The following is an 11,443-nucleotide window of genomic DNA, read 5'->3' on the forward strand; positions in this document are numbered from 1 at the left end:
ACGATATTGACCTCACATCGGTCGAATCCGACTCACAACTTAAAAGTATATTACTAGACATGCCAAACAAATCAATACTCGTGTTTGAAGATTTTGATCAACTTCATAACCCGACAGATGACGATAAACTGTCACGAAAAACGTCCTTTACGCGGGTCTTGAATCTTATGGATGGGATTTGGTCTTGTTGTGGGGAAGAACGGGTATTTGTGTTCACAACTAAATGTATAGATAAACTTGACCCGACACTGCTTCGACCGGGTCGAATGGACATGCATATTCAAATGTCATATTGCACATTTAATGCATTCAAACAACTGGCTTTCAATTATTTGGATGCTGAAGAACACAAAGTTTTTGGGCAGGTTGAAGAGTTATTGCAAGCTGTAAATGTGACACCCGCTGATGTTGCGGGTGAGCTTATGAAGTGTAGGAAAGATCCAACAATGTCGCTCGAGAAGCTTATTGTTTACCTCGAGAACAAAACCAGTTTGTGAGCCCTGGCTCGAGCCTGATTAGGCGTGATCGAACCATTATTATTACATGCTGTGTTATGTATATAGAGACTATGGTTAGCTATGCAATGTACAAAAGTAACATTATTTTTAAAAAGGAATTAGTATAGTTAAGGAGTTATTTTTTATTTAGGTGATAATTAAGATTGTATGTTAATGGGTAGGCCATGTATAATATGACTAATATATTGTAAAATGTCTAATAGTGTAATGTTTCCTATGATATCAGAAAGTGCTAATATGTGCTTTACTAGAGACCATAGCTTACAAAGACAAAGATTATGTCTTTTTCTTGTGTACTATTGTATAGGTCCAATTCTGGTCTCCTCTGTGTTTTTTTCTTTTTTTTTTAAATTAAAAATAGATTTAATGCATGCACATGTTGACACACCCTACGTTATGGCCCATGAGTCATGTTAGCATCTTCGAATTAAAATCAACACCTATCCTCATCAGATGAATTGTTTTTTCCATCTTTATACAACATGAACATTTAATTTAATCTTTCATTATAAGTACATGAATGTCACAAAGGCTGTTCACTTATTCATGTGACGTTGACTATAATGAATTAATTTTTTTTAAAGGGCAAAATAAACCAATTGTAGTATAAACTATAATACACATTTCACTTGTTTCAAAACTCTTTAAACAACTTACCCGCCATCGCCTTTATCTTCATGTTGGCTCCATATTCTGGTGGGGATGAATCAATAAGTATTTATCGTCTTATGCACATTGCCTTTGTCGGATAATATCTTATGAATTATAATGTTTGACCGACAATTCCAATGTTTCTTGACACGGGCATACTATTTCTTTCACACGATTGCCCTTTTTATATATCTTGATTGTCGGTACAACCCTCACATTCTCGGTTTTTGCAATTACCGAGCTTTCTTCCACATCAACCTTGCAAGATAAAGCGATTGAGAATTAGTAAACTTGTAAGTTTGTTTCAAGATGGTGTAAAGTTTCAAAGGCCCATTGTTCTTATTTTTACCTTGAGAAATATTATGGACGGGTAGCGGGTGCATAACGTATCCAAAAACAGAGATGTCTTCTTGCATTGGTGGTCGGATGATGATTTGAAAAGAACAACCGAAGCTCCTGCGGTTTCCAAATTAAAAGATTTAATATGAGTTTAAGTAGGGGTGACAATCGTTTCGGGTTGACAGGTTGAACCGGTCAACCCAAACACCACCCGTACATTCATTTGTTTCGAACTAACCCAGACACACTTTAAAACATGTAATCCAAACACGACCCATTTAATCCATTTATTTAAACGAGCAAAAAGGTTGTAATCAAGTTGAAAACATGTTTCTTAAATGAAATCCAAAACCTAATTATATTCGCATCATGTGTCGTAATCTCAAACCCCCCCCCCCCCAGTTTTAACCTTTTAGTTATGAAATCCAAGAATGTAATGCGAACGACAAAACGAACCAGTGGATGAAATCGCAGATTTAAACTGATCGAGACTCGTGACCAACTCAACTTCACCTCCAAATTGCATATTATACACTTCTTCACCACGGTATTTCTTCAACGCAACTTGAGCATGAAACAAACATTCAGCTATCTCATTATCATCAGGAAGCTCTCTCCTCAACACTTCATAATCACTCACCGATTCACCCCACCGGTCAAGCTGTTATAATTATATCAACCAATTCAGAAACACATCATAAAATATTAATAACCATGTCATGTTATACCTTACTATACGCCATAGCTCTACGAAGAAGGGCTTTTGTGTAATTTGGGTAAACAATAAGAGCTTGATTACAGTCATCAAGAGACAGTTCCATCTGTCCCAAATTAAACCAAACACGCGGCTCGATTGCAATAAAGAACCGGATTAACAGGCTCAAGCCCAATCCCTTCACTATAAGCCGAACAAGCTTCCATGAACCTTTCTGACTTGAACAGATCATCGCCACGAACTCGGGCTCTAACCACTGCTCTAATGTTTTGAACCAAAACCGCAATCTCCACATTTTGTGAGTCGATATTTCCTAATTTTTCAATGCTAGTAACTGCATCTTCAAATCTTATAACCAAAATCAAGTTTGTGATCAGAAAATCAATTGACCAGTTTATGTCCTACGTGGTAAAAACAAAGAGAGATGACATTAGATACACACCTTCCAAATGCCATGTCAACTTGAGCACGGACAAACAAAATGTATGCTTCAAAAGCCATCCCGAATATCTTAGGTTGTGAATACGAAACGCTGCAAGTTGCTCTAAACATAGGCATGCTTAAAAGGGTTGCATCAGCATCGTTTAGTCGCCAGAGCTTCATGAATGCTTCCGCTTTACATGCATATAACTGTCGGTTTGATAAAAACATATTCACAAAACGAGTCAAAACAGATGTTTGTTTTCCATACATATCGGTCATATTGACTAACATTCGCAATTTTTAATAAAATGGGCCGAATTGCCTCTAATGACAATAACGTCATTAGAGGCAATATCTGGCCCATTTGTACCTGGGGACAAGAATTGGCTCCAGAAGCCATTGCTGCATCACATTCTCTTATAACACCAACCCAATCCCGAATCGTCCTACACGTGGTGCACTTATTTAAGTGATATTCGACCGACTGCAACCCGTTGAGCTCATTTGGATCCGGTTGGCACCCAGGAAAACAAATATGTTTTCTGGCATTTTCCACCTGCCCTAAACTGTCATTAATTATACAAATCAAATTTGCTTTAAGCTCATAATGAAAAAAAAACAATCATAATTCAGAGCTCAACGACCCGTTTGACCAGAATTTTTTTTTATCTTTAACATATTAATACTTGAAATTTACATCTTACGACAAAAAAATAAACAAATAAATTATATACCACACTTACATTTTAGTTAAAAAATATTATCTTAATTTTCTTTTTACTTTTAAATTATAACATAATATACCCAACATATTTAATTATTGCACAAAAACAAAATTAAAATATAAACTATTATTATTATAATAATAAGATATAAATAGTTTAAACTCTTAATTTTCTTTTCAATTTAAATTTTAAATTAAGATAATTAATAAATTTAATTTGTCACACAAAACACATTTTAAAAAATATATATAACAAGACATAAATAGGTTAAACTAGGCAACCACAAACCCACCGGGTTAACCCATACCAGACTCGTTTAGCTAAACATGTTTACAGGCTCGACCTGAAACTGATACAAACCCGTTTATATTAAAAACAAACCCATGAATTTGTTAAAAACAAACCCATGAATTTCGTGTCGGAAATTCACTACACTAAAGTAAAAGACAAGAATGATTGATCAAAAAGCTAGACAACTTTATGTTGAATAATAATAATAATAATAATTGTCACCTAATAAAAAGTGATCCTAAATGCCGGTGAGCCCTCTTGTACCCACAATCCAACTTAATAGCCTCATCACATTCTTTCACAGCCTCAGTCAACCTGGTCAAACACACCAACGCCGCCGCACGGTTACACCGGTAAGTCGGATTCTCCGGCGACATCGCCACCGCACGATCATAACAACCCAACGCCTCATAATAATCACCCGTTTTATAATGCCGGTTCCCCACCCTATTCAACTCTTTACAATCCAAATTCACACCAACAGTTTCTCCGGCAGGTTTTTCCGGCGGATCCTCGCCGGAGTATGCTGCCGTGGCCGTAATTACAAGTCCCGGAACTCAACACGTCCGGTTTTGAAATCCGGGTCGTCATCGTACCCGGTTTGAGTGTCCGACCCGACGGACAAATGTTACCGGTTGGAAGAACGTGTACGGACGGAGAAGTAACGGTTGTTTTACTGGAGCTGGACCGGGTCCGGGTTAGGGTCAGATCCGGTTTTTTTATCCAGTGGGTAGCTGTTGACGGATATCTCCCCGGAGTTTGATTTTTTTGAACCGGATCCGGGTTGAGTTTGGGTTTGGGTCCGACCCGGTTTGGACCCGGATGAGCTGGAAGTGGAGCTAGTAGTAGTTGGTGTTGGTGCATGTTGTAAAGGTGAAACCGGTGAACCCAAGTTGAGTTGACGGAAGTCCGGTTTGTTTAAACCTGTTTCCGACATGGGTTTAGTGTGTGTATATATCATGTGTGTGTGTGTTTTCAGACTGATGAAAATAGAACAATAATAATAAGTTATAATATAATATTTGTTTTGTTTATATATACTTTAGAGCAGAGCCTTTATTACATTGACAATGAAAGAACGAATGTGTATTGAATTTGGTGTGTAAAAAGTTAATGATTGAAGAAAAAGTAAAGTTTTGAGAGGTTTGATAATGTTAAGTTAAGTTATAAAATCGCCTGTGGAAAGATGAGGAAAGTGACCGGACATATGTGGAGTTTATTATGTGAAGCGGTTTGAGCCAGAACTCAGAAGATAAAGGAAATGAAAGATGATGCAATCTGGAATTTAGATAACTGTGACTGGACAGACAGAGATAGACTACGTTTATGGCCAACATATGTCCTATAACATATTTGAGAGAAAAAAAGAATGTTTCCTTATCCTATTGTTTCACGGTTTGGAGATGAAATCAACAAATAGAATGAATGAATGAATGAATGATCACTTGCTTATATGCACATTGGTAAGTTAAATGAGATAAAGGCTTTAACCATCAAATTTTATAAGGCTTCAATCTTAAACAGAGCTTACGTGTTATGGATTTTTGAAAGTAGAGTTATTTTAGAACTAGGTTATTGACCTGTGTACGACACGGGTGGAAATATATAAATCGTCAATTAAAGACGTATGTAAGATGACAAAAGTTTGTTTTATATGTTTATTGGGAGAATTATTTAATATACTTGCAATTCATATTCGTATGTAAATGAAGAAACACAAATCCACCCCTTAGGTCTAACAAGTTAGTCCAAGGGTAATGGTCAAGTATTCCCCACGATGGGTTATAATCTTTCTTGACGCAAATGAGTATTTCCTGCAAAACTAAACACCGTGAGCTCGTTACGAGGAATAGGGGGATTCTCTTGTAACCACCATCCGGTGTGAGAATCAGTACTTGGTAGTACAGTGGAAATATATTGAAAGAGAGTTAGAATATTGGATCGTAGATCCTTTACCGTTTGGAGGTATTCCAGTATTTAATAGCCGGAGGAGAGAGAACATAGCCAACTGCCTCGTTAGGCTTTCCACCAATTATATTCTCCATTTGTGCGGCCATGGAGGTTGGTGGGCATCATGGCCTTTTGATATTGACATGATGTACTATTTTGTACAATCTTTTATGTGTTGTTTCACCCTGATGTAACACAAAGTGTACACCTTTTAGCATCAAATTATCCTCTTATTTTGGTAAAAATCCATGCAAATTCATTATATTTAGTACTTAATTGAGTTAATTATGAATTTGCAGGTCCGGGCGCCCGCCCGACAAAGAAACGACGAAAAGATGGCGCTTTTCGGACAAAAATCAAGAATCTGCCAAAAGTGCATGACCATGCTAAGAAAGTGCATGACCATGCTGAGGAAGTGTATGACCATGCTGACCAAACTGCACCATTATGCGCTTTTAGTGCACCACCGTGCACCTTTATTGGAACCCGTGCACATCTGATACCTTGCCAAAAGTGCATGACCATGCTATGAAAGTGCATGACCATGCTGAGAAACTGCACCATCATGCGCTTTTAGTGCACCACCGTGGACCTTTATTGGAACCCGTGCACATCTACTATCGTGCCAAAAGTGAAACTGCACCATCATGCACTTTTTTGTGCACCACCATGCACTCCCGAGGGCACGAGCCCGTGCACTATCCGATGCCGAGGACAAGGCACATCAACTTTGAAAGTGCACTAGCTAGTGCCCGGAAATGCGATTGCCCTTTTTGTGCATGATCATGCACCTTTTTGGAACCTGCAACTCTGAGCATCCGAAAGTGAAAGTTTGACTTACCTAAAATAGTGCACGACCATGCACTTTTTGTGCATGAACGTGCACTTTGTCCAGAAGCTTATAAACAATCATTTTAACTTCATTTAGGTGGGTGGAGTCTTGGGGATTCTCTCTCAACCAAGTGCAGCATTTTTAGGGAATTCTTGGAGGCTTCCACCAACACAAGATTCATCATTCCATTATTCAATCCTTGCTTGATTTTAGTTTGCATTCCTTTGTTCTTGAACGTGCTTTGTAAGCTTATTTTTAGTTTGATTGTAGTTGTATTGAGCCTGATGGGCTAATTACTTTTGCTATCTAGACAATGTTGAAACTCTTATTAATGTGATATATTATCTATGCATGATTTTGGCAAATTGGTGTTCTTTCAAGAATATGGTTGAGTTTATAAGTTGATATTGATGGTGTTCATACTTGTTAGAATTTCATAATCTTGTTAGTTTTACAAATATTTAGGCATTCATGTTGGAAGACTATGTTCTAGATGTTTGTTTGTAAACTTTGATGTTCATCTTTTCTTTGTTTACATTACTAAGTTAGGAATGACTTGTAAAAATTGATTTGGTTATAATATTATTGATGAGTATGAAACCATGCACTTAATATTGGAAAATTGATGAGTGTTGTTATGATTCTTGACTTGGTGATGACTTGCTAGTTAAAGTTTCATAAGTTGATATTAATTTTATGAATTTGGCTACTTTAGTGTAATTTTAGGTGGTTAGAATGTTGTTTATGCTAGCTTTCCTTTAATTATGAGACTTTGATGTTTTGACAAATAAGTTAGTCTATGTTCATTTCTTGAATGAAAACCCATCATGATGATTATTTGCTAGTATTAGGTTGCTTTATTGTGATATAGTATTTATGTTTAGATTCATGATGTTTTGCCATATCATTGCTATTTTGTCATGTTAGTAGAGTGGATTCATGTCTAGGTAGTTTGTTGGATTGATTGTTTTTTTTGTATTTTTACTTGCTTTGTTTTCATTGTATGCTAGTTTAATTAGTAAAATATTCAAATCAAGGTTTATTTGTTCGGTTGGTCATTTACAAAGATTTAGTACTAGAAAGTTGCTGTGTCCATGGATTGATACTCGGTTCTTACCGAAACTTTATTACAAACGATAAGTACACTTGCCTTTCGTGTGTGGTTTAGTTGTAGGTGAAAACCTATTTTAAAACCCGATTTGTGTGGAACTTTTACTTAAATTTTTATGTATATATTCACACATGTCACACCCCTATTGGTTGGGTGATATTCCCGACACATATTCTGTAACATTCGTTACTTTTCAAATCCGAAAACCCGACCAGTTTATTTTATTATTATTATTTTTTTTCTTTCTTTCTTTGGCCTCATTTATTATTCGAACGCACGTTACTAAACCCCGCTTTCGTTTAAGTTTGTATATATTTTGGTTGTTATTTATTTATTAATAATGACAATGAATAATACGCTATAATACCCCCCCTCTAACTAACGTATTACCACTTTTGAAGCCACATCTATGGACCAGGGACTATATTGCAAATTTTCGCAAAACTTTTTCCCTCTCCCTCTCTTCCCGTCATCACCATCGTCCTCCCCATCCCACGCCATTACCTTTTTTTTAAAATCCATCAAATCCGGCCTTAATCAACAAAATTGACGTAACCAATCAATTCCTAACCAAAAACGCGTCCACCGACACCCTAAACATGGTAAATGATTACCAACTGACTGCTAATCACAATCTAATCAAGTCGTGGCTCGTTCGATCCCCAAAACACTATAAATACAAGTCTAGGATACAATTAAAACTGCACACACACTCACCTTAACCTCGCGAATCAAAACCCTAACCTATTTACATCATACAAGTTAGTTAATATCAGTTTTGATATAAATCGTGAGCCGCATAACCCATCTCGTCGTACACCCTCAATTCGTCATCTATTACGGTAATTAAACATTGTGTTATGCTCGTTTTTAAGCTACAATCATTAACTCTAACTTAATTTGAATCAACACAAACAATTAAATGTATTTGATTTCTAGGGTTTTAAAGTTAATTGGGAAGAACAAGGACCAGATGTGTTTATAAATTTTCGCTTTTAGTTATCATACAAGTCAAGGCACTGGCCTGATGGCCAGCGCGTGTTACGTAGAGCTTGAGAATCGGCCTGGGGTGCGGGTTTGAATCCCTAGGCCCGGTTTTGTGTTTTTTTTTAAATTTCATTTTTAAAAGGTTTTACTATTATTATACATATATAACATCTAAATAAATATTGTTTTGATAAAACGAACTTCGAAACAACTCTTTTCTTTACGTATTCGTGTTATATAAATATATTATTAATGTCTACCTTATTTATGTAAAACTTATAATAATAATAATAATAGTAATAGTAATAGTAATAGTAATAGTTTAAATCCTAAATGACTCCAAAATCCTTTTAAACCGATTTATAATCGTTATGTCGTGTCATTTTATTCGTTATACCCTCTAATTTATATTATTTACAAATTTAATAACAACTTTTATTTTTATCAAATAATGTACTTAAACCATATCAATTCCCAAATCCATCATACCTCTTGTTATTATTTCACTAATCTTATTTAGTTAATATTAATATCAACTAGGAACTTTTGTTGACGTAACTCGAGGAGCTCACCGCTTTTATTTAAATTCTCTTTTATCGGCATCTCGTTCCCGTTAATCCACTAGTTAAGGTGAGTTTACGTATCCCCCTTTTTCATCTTTTAATTTTTGGGGGTGGCATGTATACCCTATTTACTCTCATTTTTATTTCCACATCTATTCAAAACACAATTCAATATATGTTTATGTGTGATTATTGCATGCTCTATGATAATGCTCTGTGTGCTTAAGTGTTTATATTATGTTTGGTGGTATTTTCATCCTCATCTAGTATGATCATACATTTACCCAAGTATTTTGATTTCGTATCAATAAGAATGGGTCCACATCTATTTAGTTGTTTACATTTTCATAAGAATTGTAATACTCTTCATTTACATATGAATTGTGATTTATCTCTCTCTCTCTATATATATATGTATATATATAACTAAAACTTATGTATTCTCACCAACATTCGTGTTGACAAACTTTATTTTCATACATGTTACAGGTACAAGTAGTTGATATTATTCAAGATGGAAGACAATAATTTGACCTTAAGTATATCTACTCATATTACACAAAGAACGATTTATTTGATATAATTATTGTAATTGTGTACTTAATTTAATGTTAATGAAATTAAATAATAATTGCCACGTTAATTAGTGTCTTTTGAGCTTCTGTCCAATCAATACGTTACGCCCCGGCATGTTCCGCCGCCTTTGGTCGGGGTGTGACATATTCTTCATTTTTGTCCCATGCTTGCGGAAACCTTAGCGCTACCATTCCCGAGGTGTCAAGTAATGTTTATTATATTAGGCTATGTTCATGGCGCCATGCAGTCCGCCTGGCGCATGGTTTATCCACTCAGCGGGTCTTATATTAATTTGGGGTGGGTTTAGTACCCTAACCCTACAAGTTCCCCTAGTCCGTAATTGCCCTTTTTGAAGAAAAGGGGGGCTATGGACTTTATCATGGGCTTTTGACAACCTTTGTGTAATCTAGCTGTTTTTTTCACGCGGGGTGGTGTTAACAACATTGTTATGGCAGAGCCTTTCTTTGCGAGTGATTATTGAAAAGCATCGCCTGTCGCAGCTTATTTTTGTGTTTGGTTATTGAAAACCAGCTCATGGCGCAGCTTATAACTGCGTTTGGTTATTGAAAACCATCGCATGGCGCAACCTATTTATAAGGCCCCGTTACCGGTACCACACATTTGGACGTTGGATTTACTCATAAACACAGTTCTAAATATCATAGTTAATAAAAACAATCGCGGAATATTAAAACATTCATAAAACATTACATATAAATCCATAACTTTGTCATATTATGACATAATGTCTTTCGAATCAAATATTAATTCTAAGCATCTTAAATCTTCAGATGTCAGACTCTTTATTCTTCTTCCATGTGCCCCCGCTCAAGCCAGCTGTCTCATTCTACTCACTTGCGTGCATACTAAAAGTCAGCTACGCTGAGTGAGTTCTAGTTAATCATACAACATACAACATACAACACATTCATGATTCCATACTTTCGTACATACTTCTTACTTTCATACTTTCGGTTATAACATACTTACTTACCTTTATACTTTCCTCCTTTCATATTCATACATTACGTTTTAAAGAGCATTACACCCTATAACCTTCGCATATATTATTAGGGTATGCAACCCTTTAACCTTCGCATATATTATTAGGGTATGCAACCCTTTAACCTTCGCAGAGTTTAGAAGATTCTGCAACCCTTTAACCTTCGCATATATTATTAGGGTATGCAACCCTTTAACATTCGCATATATTATTAGGGTATGCAACCCTTTAACCTTTCCTTACCTTTCATTATCATTATCATTATCATATTCATACATACCTTTCGTAATATCGTACATACCATATTCATACACACTTCCTTATGCACATACTTATATCATACGTGTTGCATTATACTTTCCTTAACAATATGAGCAATATCCGAAGATCGTTCACGTACTGTTAAGCTTGCATTCATAATATAAAGTTATAAGCATAACTATCACATTCATCATTATGGCATACACTTACCACTAAAGGTAAGTGTATTAACATTCACATTGAGTATGCACACAGCCCCGAAAACATAACAAGGAAGTGGGGCTAGAAACTCACCTGAATGCGGTTACGTTCACCGTTTATAGTAATCCTTTTCTTGATCTGTGCACGACTAACTGTATAACAATTACACGTATCAATTAACTATCACTACCCATATCGTCTTTCTAGTTTAATCGTTGCCCTCCACGAACGGTGGTCCGGGGACAGCGCCCCTGGCAGCGGGGTTCTAGGGCGGCAGCCCCTAGCGGGATCCAAGGG

At 36.1% G+C, this 11,443-nt stretch overlaps 2 pseudogenes; one reads left to right on the top strand and one right to left on the bottom strand.

Moving 5' to 3' along the window:
• Positions 1 to 59: 59 nt before the first annotated feature.
• Positions 60 to 497, top strand: LOC143553929 (AAA-ATPase At3g50940 pseudogene; annotated as a pseudogene).
• A 557-nt stretch (positions 498 to 1,054) lies between these two features.
• LOC143553923 (TPR repeat-containing thioredoxin TTL1-like) lies at positions 1,055 to 4,635 on the bottom strand (annotated as a pseudogene).
• Positions 4,636 to 11,443: the final 6,808 nt, after the last annotated feature.

The sequence above is a fragment of the Bidens hawaiensis genome, unplaced genomic scaffold, assembly GCF_021521415.1.
Source record: "Bidens hawaiensis isolate Kalapana, Puna unplaced genomic scaffold, B.hawaiensis_p1.1 tig00017455_1, whole genome shotgun sequence".
In the NCBI taxonomy this organism is placed as follows: domain Eukaryota; kingdom Viridiplantae; phylum Streptophyta; class Magnoliopsida; order Asterales; family Asteraceae; genus Bidens; species Bidens hawaiensis.